Source organism: Ursus arctos, unplaced genomic scaffold (genome assembly GCF_023065955.2).
Source record: "Ursus arctos isolate Adak ecotype North America unplaced genomic scaffold, UrsArc2.0 scaffold_5, whole genome shotgun sequence".
Lineage (NCBI taxonomy): Eukaryota > Metazoa > Chordata > Mammalia > Carnivora > Ursidae > Ursus > Ursus arctos.
In genome coordinates this window covers 7,993,550-8,002,670 of record NW_026623067.1, presented here as the reverse complement: position 1 = coordinate 8,002,670, position 9,121 = coordinate 7,993,550, and the positions used below count along the sequence as shown (strand labels likewise).

Genomic DNA, 9,121 nt, shown 5'->3' with positions numbered 1-9,121 from the left:
ATGGTCTATTCTGAGGAAAGTTCCATGTGCATTCAAAAAGAATGAGAGTTCTGTTGTTCTAGGGTGTAGTGTTCTGTATATATCTATGAGGTCCACCTGGCCCAGTATGTCATGGAAAGCTCCTATTTTTTGACTTTCTGCTTAGATGATCTGTCTAATCCAGAGAGCAGAGTGTTGAGGTCCCCTACTATTAATGTATTGTTATCTATGTGTCTCTTTATTCTGGTTAAGAGTTGGCTTGTGTATCTAGCTGCTTCCCTGTTAGGGGCATAGATATTTATAATTGTTAGATCCTCTTGTTTGATACACCCTTTAAGAATAATATAGTGTCCTTCTCTATGCCATACTAGACGAGTTGGACCTCATAGATATATATAGAACACTACACCCCAGAACCAAAGAATATTTATTCTATTTTAATGCCCATAGAACATTATCAAGAATAGAGCATGTTCTGGGTCACAAAACAGGTCTCAACCAGTACCAAAAGACTGAAATTATTCCCTTCATATTCTCAGACCACAATGCTTTGAAATTGGAACTCAACCACAAGGAAAATTTGGAAGAAACTCAAACACTTGGAGACTAAGAACCACCCTGCTCAAGAATGATTCAATAAACCAGGAAATCAAAAATCAATTTAAACAATTTATGGAGACCAATGAGAATGAAAACACAATGGTCCAAAACCTTTGGGACCCTGCAAAGGAAGTCCTAAGGGGGAAATACATAGCCATCCAAGCCTCACTCAAAAGAATAGAAAAATCTAAAATGCAGTTTTTATATTCTCACCTCAAGAAGCTGGAACAGCAACAGAGGGACAGGCCTAATCCACGCATGAGAAAGCAGTTGATCAAGATTAGAGCAGAGATCAATGAATTAGAAACCAGGAGCACAGTAGAGCAAATCAACAGAACTAGAAGCTGGTTCTTTGAAAGAATAAATAAAATAGACAAACCACTGGCAAAACTTTCCAAAAGAATAGAGAAAGGACCCAAATTAATAAAATTATGAATGAAAAGGGAGAGGTCACAACCAACACCAATGAAATTAGAAGGATTATTAGAAACTTTAATCAACAGCTTTAAGCCAATAAACTAAGCAATCTGCAAGAGATGGAGGCCTTCCTGGAAACCTATAAACTACCAAGACTGAAACAGTAAGAAATTGATTTTTTAAACAGACCAATTAATTATGAAGAGATTGAAACAGTGATTAAAAACCTTCCAAAAAACATAATGCCAGGGCCTGATGATTTTCCTGGGGAATTCTACCAAACATTCAAAGAAGAAATAATACCTATTCTCCTAAAGCTATTTCAAAAAATAGAAATAGAGGGAAAGCTACCAAACTCATTCTATGAGGCCAATATCACCTGGATCCTCAAACCAGGCAAAGACCCCATCAAAAAGGAGAATTACAGACTGATTTCCCTAATGAATATGGACGCCAAAATTCTCAACAAGATCCTTGCTAACAGAATTCAACAGTACATTAAAAGGATTATGCATCATTGTGCTTTTGATTTGCATTTCCCTGATGACTAGTAATGCCGACTTTTTTATCTGTGTTGATCATTTTGCTGTATCCTTAGAAAAATATCCATTTAGCTTTGTTTTTCCCATTAAAAATTGAATTATTTATTTGAAAGAGAGTGAGAGAAAGCCTAAGCAGGGGCAAGGGTGGATGGACCAAGAGGGGGACAGACAAGCAGATTCTGTGCTTGTTGCAGAGCCTGTTGTGGGGCTCCATCTCAGGACACTAAGATCAAAACCTGAGCCAAAACCGAGTCAGATGTGTAACCAACATAACCACCCAGGCATCTCCAGAATCCCTTTTGTGTTCTGTATCTATGTTGTCATTATTTTCTACTTTATTTTTAAAATTATATTCCATTAAACAACATATACTACATCATTAGTTTTTCATGTAGTGTTCAATGAATCATTAGTTGCATATAACACCCAGTGATCATCACAACATCTGCCCTCCTTAATACCCATCGCGCGGTTACCACATCCCTTCTCTCCCCTTCCCTCTGTAACCCTCAGTTTGGTTCCCAGAGTCCAGTCTTTCATGGTTCATCTCCCTTTCTGATTTCTTCCCATTCAGTTTTCTTTCCCTTCCCCCATAGTCCTCTGCACCACCCCTTGTGTTCCACATATGAGTGAAACCATATGATGATAATAGCTTTTCTCCACTTGACTTATTTCACTTAGCATGATACCCTCCAGTCCATCCATGTCAATGCAAAGATAGGTATTCATTCTTTCTAATGGCTGAATAATATTCCATTGAATATATGAGCCACCTTTTTATCCACTCATCTATTGAAGGACATGTCGGCTCCTTCCACAATTTGGCTATTGTGGATGGACATTGCTGCTATTTAGTTCTATTCATTTTTAAATATGTTTGTTAAATTAAAAAAAAGATAAACGAATAAACAAGCAAAGCAAAAGCAGAATCAGACCTGTAAGCACAGAGAAAAGAAACTGATGATTACCAGAGGGGAGGGGTGGAGGGATAAGAAAGAATGGGGAAAGGGGAGAAGGAAGTACAGGCTTCCATTTATGGAATGAATAAGTTACAGACACAAAAGGTACAACATAAGGAATAGAGTCAATGGTATTGTAATAGCGTTTTACGGTAACATATGGTAAGTACACTTGTGAGCATAGCATAGCATAGCATAGCATAGCATAGCATAGCATACAGAGTTGTCAAATCACTATGTTGTATACCTGAAACTAATGTAACATTGTGTGACAACCATACTCAAATTAAATTTAAAAGGTAAAAATTTAATTCCAGGGGTCTTAAACTTTGAAAGACGATACTACCATAGTTATTTAAATAAGCAATAATGGGATAGAAAACCAGAATAGTGTACATATTATTGGAAGATAAAGCCTTTAATGCTAATAACCAACATATAATAAAAATAAAATCAATAGGGATGTCTGGGTGGGTCAGTCAGTTAAGTGTCTTCCTTTGGCTCAGGTCCTGATCCTGGGGTCCTGGGATCAAGTCCTGCATTAAGCTCCTTGCTCAGTGGGGAGCCTGCTTCTCCTTCTGCCTGCTGTTCCTCTGCTTCTGCTCTCTGTCTCCCTCTCTTTCTCTCTCTGATAAATAAATAAATAAATAAGTCTTCAAAAATAAAAATAAATAAAATAAATAATAAATGGAAAAATTGTTTTTGTTGTTGTTTTTAAGTTGACTGAATTCCTTATATGTTTTGGATATTAACCCTTAATTTAATAGATGCCTTGCAAAAAAATTCCCCATTGTCTAGGTTGTTCATTTGGGAATTTTTTCCATTGTGTGCAGAAGCTTCTGAGTTTGATGCAGTCCTCCTTTCTGAATTTTTCTTTTGTGTATACTTTTGACATCATGTCAAAAAACTCATTGCCAACACCAATGTCAAGGACCATCTTCCTTGCATTTTCTTCTAGCTTTATGGCTATGGGGTTCTATGTTTCAGTCTTTGATCAACTTTCGGTTAATTGTTGTGAATGGTGTGAATTAAGGGTTCAATTTCTTGGTTTTGCATGTGATTTTCCCAGTTTCCCCAGCACCACTTATTACAGAGACTATCCTTCCCAATTGGATATTCATACTTTCATGCCCCCCCCACACACATATTATTATCTGTATATCCTGGGACATAATTCTTTGATGTCTCTTCTGTTCTATTGGTCAATGTGTCTATTTTTGTGTCAGTACCATGCTGTCTCTATTACTATGGATTTGTAGCACACTTTGAAATCAGGAAGTATGATATTCTGGTTTTGTTCTTTTTTTCTCAGGGTTTCTTTGATTACTTGGAGTATTTTGTGGTTCCACATAAGTTTTATAATTGTTTCTTCTATTTCTGTGAAGAACATCACTGGTTATTTTGATGGAGATTGTGCTGAATTCTTATATGGGTTTGTGTATTATGGCCATTTTAACAATAATTATCCTGATTGTGAACATGGGATATTGTTCCATTTGCTTGTGTCTTCTTCAATTCTTTTAGCAAAGTACTGCAGTTTTCATTATGTATATAACTCACTTCCCTTGTTAAATTTATTCCTAAGTTAATTATTGTTTTTGAGGCTATCATGAATGGGATAGATTTTTTTTTGAGATGCTTCATCATTAGTGGAAATGAATGCAATTGATATTTATGGTAATATTGTATCTAAGCAATCAACTGAAATCTTTAAAGAAGTCCATTTTTTGGTTAATCTTCGATTTTTATCTATATTAGATAATATCATCAGAAAATAGCAACAATTTTACTTTTCCCTCTCTAATTTGAATACTTTTATTTCTTGCAAAATTGTTCTAGTTAGGACGCTCAGTAGTAAATTGAATAGGAGCACCATAAGTGGGCATCCTTGTCCTGTTCCTAGTCTTACAAGAAATGTTTTTGATTTTTACCCATTGTGTATAATGTTTGGTGTGATCTCTTGTATATGGTCTGTTTTTATGTTGAGCTGTTTCTGCTATACCCATCTGCTATGGGATTTTACACAAAAGAATTATGTACTGTGTGAAATACTTTTTCTGGATCTTCTGAGATGTACATGTGATTTTTATCTTTCATCATATTGATGCAATGTATTACATTTATTGAATGTTATATGTTGCATCATCCTTATATCCTAGGGATAAATGGCACTTGGTCATCGAGTATAATACTTTAATGTGTTCTTGATTTTGGTTTACTAGTGTTGTGTTTAGAATTTTTGCATCTGTATTCTTCAGTTATGTTGGTTTACAGTTTTCTTTTTCTTGTGATATCTTTATCTGATTTTGATATCAAAGTAATGTTGGCTTCCTATAATGAGTCCTTCTTGGTATTTTGGAAGATTTTGAGGAGGAATGGTGCTAATTCTACTTTAAATGTTTGATGGAATTATCCCATGAACTCATCTGCCCATGGAATTTCCTGAGTTGATTACTGATTAAATCTCTAGCTCTTTCCATGGTGCACCACTGAAGATCCTGGTGTGGCCATTGGTCGCCAGCCTGCCTGGTGTTACCAGTAGTGTAAGAACAAGCCATATCCTAAGTCCTGCTTCTGCAGAGTCATCATCGATGCCAAGATCTGCATCTTTGACCTGGGGTGGAAGAAGACAGAAGTGGATGTGTTCCCACTATGCGGTCACAAGGTGTCAGATGAATATGAGCAATTCTCCTCTGAAGTCCCCAGAAGCTGTCGTATTTGTGCCACCAAGTACATGGTGAAAAGCTATGGCAAAGATGTCTTCACATCCAATGCAGCTCCACCCCTTCCATGTCATCTGTATCAACAAGACATTGTCCCTTGCTGGGACTGACAGGCTACAGACAAATATGCAGGTTGCCTTTAGAAAGCTCCAGGTCACAGTGACCAGTGTCCATATTAACCATGTCATGATGTCCTTCTGTAGGAAGCTGCAGAACAAGGTGCATGTGATTGAGCCCTACACAGGGGCATATTCAAATTCCCTGGCTGCTGGAAGATCCACATTTCCAAGGAGTGGGGCTTTACCAAGTTTAATGCAGACAAACGTGAAAACATGATTGCTGAAAAGGAGCTCATCCCACATGGCTGTGAAGTCAAATACATCCCAGTATTTGTGGCCCCCTAGACAAATGGTGAGCTTTGCACTCGTAACAAACTAGGCACTGCCTTGTACTTATTCATGTGCACCAATAACTCCTACTTCCTGTCAAAAAAAAAAAAACTTTACTCTTTATTAGTCCAGATTTTTTTTTAATTTCTTTCTGATTCAGTTTTGGTAGGTTTTTATATTTCTAGAAATGTATCTATTTATTCCAGGTTATGTACTTTCCTGGCAATGAATTTTTCACGACAATCTGTTATGATTATATCTATTTCTAAAAGGTCAGTTATAATGTCTCCTCTTTCATTTCCAATTTTATTTGAGTTCGCTCATTTTTTCTTAGTCTACCTCAACTTTTTAAAGAACCAGCTCTCACTCTCATTGATGCTTTCTATTGTTTCAATGGTCTCTATTTCACTTATTTCTGCTCTGACATTTATTATTTCCTTCCTTCTGTTAACTTTGGGCTTAATTTGTTCTTGCCTTTAAAATTACTTTAGATGTAAAGGTAGTTTTTTTTTTTAATTTGAGAGCTAATTTTTTAAATATATGCATTAATTGCAATAAACCTTCCTCTCAAAACTGACCATTTTATCATTATGTAATGATCCTTGTCTTTTGTTGCTGTTTTTTACTTGAAGTTTATTTTGTACAGCTATCCCTGCTATACTCTTCTTTTGCACTCTTCATTTATTTTCTACTCTGTTTGCTTGAAATGTCATCTTCCATCTTTTTACTTTGAGCCTATGTTTGTCTTTGTAGCTGAGATGGGCAGCATACAGATGGATCTCTTTATTTATTTATTTTTTTTTTTACTCAGGCATTCTGTGCTTTATGGTTAGAGAGTTTAATACATTTACAATTTGCACAACCATTAATATGTACTACAACTATTACTACTACTATTTTCTCTTTTGTCTTCTATTCATTTTTTTGGTTCCTTTTTTTTTCTTTTTCTCACTCTAAGTTTGTAAGCTGATGGTTTTCCATGGCAATTTGGTCAGTTTCACCTATTTTTTTTTTTTAATTTTGCATCCAGTCTAGATATTTGCTCTGTGGTTACCATAAGGTTTACAAATCATTTTTTTATAGATAAATAGTTTTATTTTTTTCTGCTGATAGCAATTTATCTTTACTTGCCTATAGAGGTCTCATCCTGTTTTATTCCCCTTTTATATTTTAATGTCACAAGTTATCTTTTATTTTGTTTTTTAATTTGAGTAGAGTTAGCACACAATGTTACATTAATTTCATAGTGATTCAGCATCTCTGTGTGTTATGCTATGCTAACCACAAGTGTAGCTATCATTTATCACCACACAATGCTATTATTGACTATGACAGTATATTATTAACTACATTCCTTATGCTGTGCCTTTCATTCCCATGATTTATTTATTCCATAACAGGAAACCTGTATCTCTCAATCCTCTTCACCCATTTTTCCCATTCCCCACATCCCTTCCCTCTGAGATTCCTTTTAAATTACTGTTTATTTTTACCTCTGACTCTCTTTAAAATTCTTTGTCATTATGGGGTGTCAGGGTGGCTCAGTCTTTAAGCGTCAGCCTTTGGCTCAGGGCGTGATCCCATAGTCCTGGGATCAAGCTCCACATCTGGCTCCCTGCTCTGCTTGGTGCCTGCTTCTTCCTCTCCTCCCCCTGCTTGTGTTCCCTGCTTGTGTTCCCTCTCTCGCTGGCTGTCTCTCACTGTGTCAAATAAAAAAATAAAATCTTTAAAATAAAATAAAATAATAAAATAAAATAAAATAATTCTTTGTCATTAGCTTTTGACAGTTGTAATATGTTTCATCTTAGATTCAGGTTTTTTTTTTTTTCTTTGAGGTAATGGGTATTTTATTAGCTCCTTGGACTGCACGTTCAGTTCATCCCACACATTGAGAAGTTCTCAACTATTGTTTCTGTAAACAAACCCTCTGCCCTCTTCTCCCTTTCTTCTTTTCCTGGAATTTCCATGATTTTTGTGTTCACTTTTTCTAAAGGAGTCTGATAGCTCTTGTCAAATTGCTTCAATTACAAAGAATCTTAGTTTTGTCTCCTTTTTCACCTGAATCCCTTCTACATTTGTATCTTCTAGCTCACTAATTCTCTCTTCCATCTGCTCTGCCCTATTTCCAATGCTTCCTATTGCATTTTTCATTTTATTTATTGAGATCTTCAGCTCCAGAGTTTCAATCTCTTTGGTAAAGTATTCCTTCCATTTATTAATTTTATTCCTGAGGTCATCATAACCTCATAGTGTCTTCCTGAGCTTTCATGTACCTGCTGGAACTTTTTCATAATAGCCATTTCAAATTTATGATTTAGCTTGCAATACTCTATAACTTTCAGTTCATTTGCTGGAAAACTCATTTTTTGTGTGTGATATATTACCATGTATTTTTGTGGTCTTTGGTAAAAAGTTAATCTGTTTTTGCATTTAAAAAAACAAATGGCCTTATTATTTAGACAAGGCTTTGTTTATTTGATATTAACAGGTCACAGGTAAGTAATTATGAGCCTTCCACAAGTTGGCACACAATTTTTATTTCTCCTTCCAGAAATGACTTACTACTGAAGTTGGGAGGAAAAGCAGTATTATTATCATTATTATTATTGTTGTTATTGTTATTATCATTTTATTATTATTATTATTTAAAGCTGGTAGGGAAAGAAAAAGAAAGAGAGAGAGAGAGAGACAAACAAAATAACAGGGTTTTTTGTACATCTGAAACTAGTGTAACACTGTGTGTTAATTTTTCTTATTTTTTTAAATTAAGTTAAAAAATCTGAAGAAAAGTAAAGGGGACCTTGTGGCACAGTGTGGGAAGGTGTACACCAAACACCCTACTTGTGGGATTCCTGAGTAGTGGTGTGGGTCCCAGAAGTCCAAGGTCCAGAATTTCAGGGCAAATAGTAAGAGACATTACCCTTCAGATTTCTTTTCCTATTTCCCTTTCCTCAGACATTGCAGTCTCTCTTCAAAGAAAGAGCAACATGTCCCTCCAGCTGCAGGTGGCAGGGCAGAGTCTTGCTCACCGCCTTTCCCCTCCACTTGCTTTGCCAGAAAGATCTCGCTGTCCCACTCTTGGAACTGGCACCACTTTTTCTGCCACTACCACTTCTGCCTCCAATTTTGCTACCACTCTTCTTGCTCCACAGCATCCTCTATCCTCTGCCGTCCAGTCCACCCAGGACCAGGTGCTTGAATGTATGGATCTTTCAGGGATCCCAATACGCTTTTCAAAGATTTTTTTTTGTTTTCTTTTGGTTATGGATGCTGATTATTTGTAAATCAAAGGGAAGAGAAAAAGGGAAGAGATGTGGCATCATAATACTGAGATCACATCCCCTTCAAAAAATTTGTATCCATTATATCCAACCTTAGCTAATAACAATTAAATCTGAAGTGAACGTTGCATTATACAAATTTGCATGTAAACATGCTTTCTTTTTCTCCTTGGTATATATGTAAGAGTGGGATGGCTAAATTGTAGGTGTGTGGTGCGGGTCCCACATCAC

General features: G+C 36.1%; 1 pseudogene; it reads left to right on the top strand.

Annotated features, from left to right (window-relative positions):
• The first annotated feature begins 2,536 nt into the window (after positions 1 to 2,536).
• On the top strand, positions 2,537 to 5,650 carry LOC113249698 (60S ribosomal protein L10-like; annotated as a pseudogene).
• The last annotated feature ends 3,471 nt before the right edge of the window (positions 5,651 to 9,121 follow it).